This window comes from Arachis duranensis, chromosome 9, assembly GCF_000817695.3.
Source record: "Arachis duranensis cultivar V14167 chromosome 9, aradu.V14167.gnm2.J7QH, whole genome shotgun sequence".
NCBI classification, from domain to species: Eukaryota; Viridiplantae; Streptophyta; class Magnoliopsida; order Fabales; family Fabaceae; genus Arachis; species Arachis duranensis.
In genome coordinates, this window is record NC_029780.3 from 55125525 (window position 1) to 55134739 (window position 9215).

Genomic DNA, 9215 nt, shown 5'->3' on the forward strand with positions numbered 1-9215 from the left:
TTTTATGCAGAAAGTTGCAGCATCACTTTTTCATTCTTATCAGATAAGATTATCACTTTTTCATTGCATCCATCAAACACTACTATGGCCTCTTGTTATTCTTATGTCCTTGGCACTTTTCCTTTCTTTGTTTTTCTTTTTCTTAGAGCTCCCTTGCTCCTTGTTTGCTCAGTGTCATGTGTTGCACAAGCCTTTGGCATTTTCTTTTTCTTATCAGTGCACTACACATATCCACTACAGGCATTTTAGTTCATATTTCTTCTTGAGACATTGGTGCCCAGCACCTCTTTGTGTGACTAAATGTTTTGTATTTAGGTTGCTCTTGATAATGGACTTTTGGTTGATAATCCCGGGTTAGTTAACCCAAGTTACCAAGTGTTGAAACACTCCTCAGAACCTATTCATCCAAGCATATCCTTAATACATAAACACCACAGGCATTTGTCTCAGAAGTTCAAACCATTAGTGCCTAGCTTATTTTCTCAATTTTTTTTGTGCTTTTTGGTTGCCCTTTTTCAGTGGCTCTTTCTTCTTCTTTTTCTTTCTTTTTCATGGCCAAAGACATTTATTCACCAAGATCCATAGACAGTATTCAAATTTCTACACAAAAATGATAATTCTACACTCAATTTCTAGTGATCTGACTAAACAATCAAGCATGCATACCACCACTTAATTCTACTTGATTTGTCACTAATTGAGCCAAGTTACTTTTGTTCAAACTTTTCTTTTATTTTTGGAAACAGAACAAGCATGGCAAGCATTTGTTTAAGAAGGTGAAGTTATATCCAAACATCTAGGCATTCACTTTATTCAAAGCAGTAAACAAACAAACATACAAATTGACTTAAAATGAAAGAAAGCTCATAAAGACAATTCATAAACTATTATTTGATTATTAAGGAACAAGACCACCTCTCATTTGTTGCTTGGTTCTTTTTGATTCTTGGGGTTCTGCTTCTTCTTGCTTCTTACCTCTTTTTGACCACTTGTACTTCCTTTGTCTTTTCTCATGAGCTTTGTCCAGAATCCAGCCTTTTTCATTGTTTCTTCCACTCCTTTTTCAAGGATCATCGCCTTGTTTATTTCTCCTTCTTTTCTCCCTTTGAAATACTCATCAAAAGATGGGAATGCTGGGTCCATCTTGTGTAGATGTTCCCCTATGTAGTTAAGCTTGATTTGAGAGCTGATGTTGTAATCAGCTTGAACTGAGTATCTTGCATTTTGCAAAGTGGTGGCTTCCTTGATTGCCAAGATATTGGCATCTTGGTGTTGGCATATGTGGCTGAGGGATTCCTGTAATTGTAAATTCTGTTCCCTTTCCAGATCTAGGAATCTTGATTCAAAGTTCCTTTGCATGTCCATCATTTTGAGGTGAAAGTCCTCTTGCCTCTCTTGAGACCTCATGTATTGTTGAGACATTCCTTCCATGATTTCCTGCATTCTGCTCATATCCATGATTTCCATACTTTATTCGTAATTAGACAACATAAACTAACGCTCAACGCCAGTTCCATGCTGCATTCTGGAGTTAAATGCCAGAAACACGTCACGAACCAGAGTTGAACACCCAAGCACACACCAAGTGGGCCCTAGAAGTGGATTTCTGCATCAATTACTTACTTTTGTAAACCCTAGTAACTAGTCTAGTATAAATAGAACTTTTTACTATTATATTTTAATCCTGGGTTGTATTTTTGATCTGGTGATCACGTTTTGAGGGCTGGTCTCTCGGCCATGCCTGGACCTTCATCACTTATGTATTTTCAACGGTGGAGTTTCTACACACCAACCACAGATAAGGTTTAGACTTTTTGGATCTTAAGAATACTATCATATGATTCTAGCTTATACCACGAAAACTCTGGTCTCACGGATTGAACGCTCTGTTGTCAGGAGATGCAGTCAAACTCGTGAACCAGGAACCCAAGAGATACACACTCAATCTAAGATAGAACAGAAGTGGTTGTCAGGTACGTGTTCATAGGTTGAGAATGGTGATGAGTGTCATGGATTATCACATTCATCATGTTTAAGTGCGAGTGAATATCTTAGAATAGAATCAAGCGTGATTGAATAGAAAATAGAAGTAATTGTATTAATCCATCGAGACACAACAGAGCTCCTCACCCCCAACCATGGAGTTTAGAGACTCATGCCGTAGGAAATACAAGTTCAGATGTAAAATGTCATCAAGTACAAAATGAATCTCTAAAAGTAGTTTTTATACTAAACTAGTAACCTAGGTTTACAGAAAAATGAGTAAACTAAGATAGATAGTGCAGAAATCCACTTCCAGAGCCCACTTGGTGTGTGTTTAGGCTGAGCAATGAAGCTTTCATGTGTAGAGGCTATTCCTGGCATTTAACTCCAGCTTTTATGCCAGTTTGGGCGTTTAACTTCAGCTTGTATCCTGTTTCTGGCGTTTAACGCTAGAATATGGTAGAAACTCGATGTTAAACGCCAGTTTGCGTCATCATAACTCGGGCAAAGTATAAACTATTATATATTGTTGGAAAGCCCTGTATCTCTACTTTCCAACGCAATTGAGGTCGCGCCAATTGGGTATCTGTAGCTCCATAAAATCCATTTCGAGTGCAGAGAGGTCAGAATCCGACAGCATCTAGAGTCCTTTTTCAGCCTCTGAATCAGATTTTTGCTCAGGTCCCTCAATTTCAGCTAGAAAACACCTGAAATTACAGAAAAACACACAAACTCATAGTAAAGTCTAGAAATATGATTTTTGCATTAAAACTAATAAAAATATACTAAAAAGTAGCTAGATCCTACTAAAAACTATATGAAAATACCCCCAAAAAGTGTATAAAATATCCGTTCATCACTCCCTCTTCTAAGAATATTCTGTGCTCACAAACTTGAGGGCTGATACCTACTATATCTGTCAAGCTCCATCCAATTGCTTTTTTGTGTTCTCTCAGCACACTGAGTAGCTGTTCTTCTTGTTGAGAAGTGAGTTCCCTTGCAATGATAACTGGGAACTTCTGCTTGTCCTTAAGGTAGGCATACTTGATGTGTGGTGGATGGGGCTTTAATTCTAATTTCTGCTCATAGCTAGGCTCTGGATTATCCGGGGCTGGTGGTAATGGTAAAGTTTTCTCATTGTTTTCAGAAAGTGTCCCCACACTTGGACCTTGCTCCATGTACTTGTCTTCTAATTCTTCCTGGTGAACTTCAGCTACAGTTTCATCAATGATGTCACACTCGAAGATAGAATGATCTTCTGGAGGATGATTCATAGCTTCATTTAAGCTAAACTTCACTGCTCTGCCATCTATCTCAAAGGAGTAAGTTCCTGTGAATGCATCCAGCTTAAACTTTGAAGTCTTCAGGAATGGTCTTCCAAGAAGGATTGATGATGGCCTTCCTGAGTTATTAGGGGGCATTTCCAGGATATAGAAGTCAATGGGAAATGAGAGCCCCTTAATGCTCAGTAATACATCTTCAGCAATTCCAACTACTGTAATAATACTTTTATCTGCTAACACAAAATGATCTGCCGACCTTTTCAAGGGAGGGAGCCTCGAAGTATCATATATAGACAAGGGCATTATACTAACACACGCTCCTAAATCACATATACAGTTAGAAAATATCACACCTCCAAAGGTACAGTTAACCATACATGGACCTGGATCACTACATTTTTCAGGTATACCTCCCATTAAAGCTGATATAGAACTACCTAAAGGAATAGTTTCTAATTCATTAATTTTATCTTTATGTAGGGACAAATCTTTTAAAAACTTTGCATATTTAGGCACCTATTGAATAACATCAAAAAGGGGAACAGTTACCTCAACCTTTTTGAATATTTCTACCATTTTGGGATCAAGTTCCATCTGCTTTCTGGGCTTCCTTGCAAGTTGTGGAAATGGGATAGGAAGGGCGCTACTCGTAACTTCAACATCCTTTGGTGCTTCAATCTGTGGTTGAGCTTCTTCTTCTCCAACTATGTCTTGTACGTCCTTCTGCTCTTCAGCATCTTCCACTTTCACCACATCCTCTACTGGGGCGTGTTCTGGTGGGCTTGGCTCCTCATGGTTTCTCTCCTGCAATGTGGTTCCGGACCACAAAGTGATGCATTGATGCTGCCCTTGGGACTAGGTAAAGGTTGAGAAGGAATTCTACTGGAGCTTGAAGGTTGATGTATGGAATTAAGTGATGAATCTATCCGGGAGACGAGAGCTTGTAAAGTGGTAGTCAGACCATTCAAAGAAGAGTTCAGCTACGCCTGCATGTCTTGTTGTCCTTGCACGAGAGAACTGAGCATCTCGTCACTTGATGAGGAATTGGAAGTAGTAGTCTGAGGAACCGGTGTTGATTGTGCTGGGGGCCTTGGGACTGTCTTAGGTGAGGTGCTCTGTAAGGTTGGTTTTGATTCTACTGTCTGTTGTTGTTATTATTTTCCACCTCTGGTTTCCATTATTGTCTCTGTCTCCTCTGTTAAAGTTATCCCTCCAGCCATGGTTAGAATTATCTCTCCAACCTTGGTTGGAGTTGTCCTGCCATCCATGGTTATAGTTGCCACCTTGTTGATTGTATCCTTGATTCGGGCGGTCATAGAAGTTGTGAGTGGCTACCACAGTGTTGTCTTTCTGTTGGAGCTGTGGACATTCATCAGTATAATGACTATAATCAGCACAGATCCCGAATACTCTTTGTGGAACCAACTGTTGGTTTTGTTGTGGTGGGAGAAGCTGAGCTTGTTGTTGATTTAACTGCATCTACTTCAGTAGGTTGGTAATTTCACATATACTCTATGTGAGAGCAGTAGTTTCCATGCTAGAAGAAATTTCGGCAACAGCCTTGGGATGGTGGCGCCTCTGTCTGTGATTCCTAGCGGACTCGGCTAAGTCGCTGATCAGCTGCCATGCTTCATCTGCGGTTTTGTACTTTTTCAAAGAACCATTGCTGGCACCTTCCAGTGTAGTCTTCTCCTGGGGGTTCATGCCTTGAGTGAAGTAGCTGATCAATACTAGTCTATCAATCATGTGATGGGGACATGAGTCCAGGAGATTATTGAAGCGCTCCCAATATTCGTAGAGAGTCTCGGATTCTCCTTGAATAATCATTGAAATCTCTTTCCTCAATCTATCAGTAACTTTAGCTGGAAAGTATTTTTCAAAAATTCTCTTCTAAGCATATCCCAGTTAGTAACAGTCACTTCAGGCTGAATGTAGTACCATTCCCTCAGCTTTCCCTCAAGAGAAAATGGGAAAGCAGTTAATAGAATAGAAGTTTCATATGCACCATGACGCCTAACAGTGGAACAGGCTGTCTGGAAATCCCTAAGGTGCTTGATAGGCTCTTAAGTAGGCAAGCCATGAAACTTGGGCATCAAGTTAATTAGTGCAGTCTTCAGTTCAAAATCTGCTGCCAGATTTGGGTGACGAACTTGATACAGTTGCAGGGTGAAGTCTGGGGCTCCTGCCTCCTGGAGAGTAATCCTCCTAGGTTCTGCCATGTCACCTGCACATAAATCAACTGAATCAGTAGTAAATAAGCTCGTCTCGCTCTCAGATGGCGGTTTAGGTTTGCCCTCAGATAAGACTGGTGAATTGATAATAATCACTTCACCACCCTCAGAGGCTAATCGACGTCGAGTTCATCTAATATGTGAAAGAGTTCTTTCAATTTCAGGATCAAATGGGACTAAACTCAGATCAGGCAATGAACGCGTTATTCAATGAGAAAGACATGTAGCTCACGGTAACAGAAATAAAAATAAAATATGCAAATAAAAAAATAAATATATACACTAATTAATAATTTAGCACACTATTACAACTCCCCAGAAACGACGCCAAAAATTGGTGCGTGGCAGAAGTTAACCAATTAAGATACTTCAGTTAAGAGAACAGCATTGTACGTATAGCTCTTAACCAACTAAAATTCGCCTCACCAATTTAAAAGGAGTTGTCACAATTTTTGGAAATAAAAATACTGGGAGTGTGAGTCCCAGGTCGTCTCCCAACGAATTACAGAAAAGAGTTCTATTTTATTAAATAGGGGTTTTTAGAAAATTTGAGTTTTGATAATGAGTAAGTAATATGATTAATAATTAAAGTAATAAAAATAAACTAAGAATAATTATTGATACTCTAAATGAAACGCCTTGACTGAGGGAATGATTAAGTGGAATTTCTATCCTTGTTGGGATCTTCTCAAGTGTAGTGTACAGAGGTTGCTGTTCTCACTCGGTTAACCATCACTAAGTAAGAGAAAGTATGGTGATTAAACTAACTCTCACCCACAATTTCTAGTGCTCTCCCTTGGGGAGATCTAGCGTAAGTAGGTATGGAATTAGCTAACAGCGTCCAATTTAACTAAGCACTTGAGCATTCCAACTCAAGTGTCTTCTCTTAATCAACCCCCATGTCAAGTGGAAATTCTACTCCATTGATCGGAATAAAACGCTTGCAGAAATAGTAGAAGAGGACATGATAAATAAAATAAGCATTGGAAATTGATTAAAGGAAAAGGTAGTGAACTGTATTGATAAATCCAAATGTAATATAAGTATCTGAACAAGAATAATAAATAACCAAAAGAATAGGAGAATAGGAAAACAAACTAGAATAGTACTTCCACGGAGGTAATGGCTCTTCAATATCCAAAGCAAAAGCAATTAACTAAAATCCTATCAACGTAGAGAAAACCTAAAGGACTAGTAAATTCAGATCTAAAACTAAAACTATCCTAATATCAATGTAAATGAATGTGTGTCAATCTCTCCTGAGTTTCTGCATGTTCCCTCACTTTATTCTGTGTTCTGGGCCGAAAATTAGGTTAAAACGCAGCCTGTGATTATCTCTAGTGTATTCTGTAATTTTTGCAAATCGCGTAGGTCACGCGTACACGTCATCCACGCGTTCGCGTCATTCAGTGGTTTTCCTTGTCACGCATTCGCGTCGCCCACGCTTTTGTGTCATTCGTGCAGACTCCGATCTACGTGATTGCATCAGGCACGCGTTCGCGTCACTTGCTAATTCTCCATTTTACGCACTCGCGTAGGCCATGCGCTCGCGTCAGTGTTCACTGGTCATCTCCTTGTTTTCTTGTGCTCCTTCTATTTTTGCAAGCTCCCTCTCAATTCTCTAAGCCATTCCTGCCCTATAAGGCCTGAAACACTTAACACACAGATCACAGCATCGAATGGTATAAAGGAGAATAAAAATACATAATTAAAAGATCTCTAGGAAGCAAGTTTTCAACCATGGACAATTTTTGGGAAGCAATTGTAAATACATGCAAATCATATGAATAAGTGGGTGAAGACTTGACAAAACCACTCAATTAAACACAATATAAATCATAAAATAATGGTTTATCATATATGTTGGACCTCAAATTCCCCGAATTGTCTGAGCTGTTCTCTAGTTTTGTCCAAATATTTCTTCATGGTAGGATCCTTAGCTTGGTAGTTCCCCTCTATTTGTGAGGTAATTACTTGTGAATCACTGAAGATGGTAAGCTTATGAACTCCTACCTCCCTAGCCAGCCTTAAAGCAGCCAGTAGTGCCTCAAATTCAGCCTGATTATTTGAGGCAGGGAATTCAAACTTTAGTGATAGCTCGATTTGGGTTCCTTGATCACTTTCAATAATCACACTTGCGCCACTCCCGGTTTTGTTTGAAGAACCGTCCACGTAGAGATTCCATTTTATGAGGGTTCCTGGGGTGTCAGTGTACTCGGCAATGAAGTCGGTGAGATACTGTGATTTGATGGCTGTCCGAGCTTCATATTGAAGGTCAAATTCGGATAACTCGACTGCCCACTGTAGAATTCTTCCAGCTAAGCTTGTTTTCTGTAGGATGCCTTTAATGGGCTGGTTGGTCCGAAACTTGATAGTGTGAGCTTGGAAGTATGGGCGGAGTCGTCGAGAAATGATTAAGAGGATGTAGGCGAACTTTTCTATCTTTTGATAATTTAGTTCAGCCCATTGTAGAGCCTTACTGATGAAGTAGATGGGTTGTTGCCCAGTTTTGTCTTCTCTGACTAGTGCTGAGGCTATTGCCCGACTTCCTACTGTGAGGTATAATATGAGTGCTTCTCATTCCCGTGGTCTAGTAAGAATGGGTGGTTGCCCCAAGAATTTTTTGAAATCTTGGAAGGCTTGCTCACACTCTGTTGTCCATTCAAACCTCCTTCCCTTCCTTAATGTTGCGTAAAATGGGAGAGATCTTATGGCTGATCTGGCTAGAAACCTGGACAGGGCTGCTAGTCTCCTGTTGAGCTGTTGTGCCTCTTTGGCGAAGGTTGGACTTTTCATGTTGAGTATAGCCTGGCATTTATCTAGGGTTGTCTCGATTCCTCTTTGTGTGAGCATGAAGCCCAAGAATTTGCCAGCTTCTACCGCAAAGGTGCACTTTGCCGGATTATGTCGCATGCCATACTTACTTATGGTGTCAAACACTTTGGTGAGGTCAGACAACAATGATTCTTCACTCTGTGTTTTTACCAGCATGTCATCTACATAAACCTCCATTAGTTTTCCGATATGGTCCGCAAAGATTTTATTCATGAGTCTTTGGTAGGTAGATCCTGCGTTCTTGAGTCCGAAGGGCATAACTATATAGCAATAGTTTGCCTTTGGGGTTAGGAACGAGGTCTTTTCTTGATTGGGTGGGTACATTGGGATTTGGTTGTATCCTAAATAGGCGTCCATGAAGGAGAGGTACTTGTATCCGGAAGAGGCATCTACTAGAGTATCTATGTTTGGGAGCGGGTAGGAATCTTTTGGGCGAGCCTTATTGAGGTCGGAGTAGTCAGTACACATTCTCCACTTGCCATTTTACTTCTTTACCAAGACAACGTTGGCTAGCCATAATAGGTATTTGACCTCCCTTATGAACCTGATGAGCGGATAATTTATACGCTTTTTGGCATTGTTTTTAGATAGTTTTTAGTAAGTTTAAGCTACTTTTTTTCTGGACTTTACTATAAGTTTGTGTGTTTTTCTATGATTTCAGGTAATTTCTGGCTGAAATTGAGGGACTTGAGCAAAATTCTGAAAAAGGCTGACAAAAGGACTGCTGATGCTGTTGGAATCTGACCTCCCTGCACTCGAAATGGATTTTCTGGAGCTACAGAACTCCAAATGCCGCGCTCTCAACGGCGTTGGAAAGTAGACATCCAGAGCTTTCCAGTAATATATAATAGTCCATACTTTATTTGGAAATTGACGACGTAAA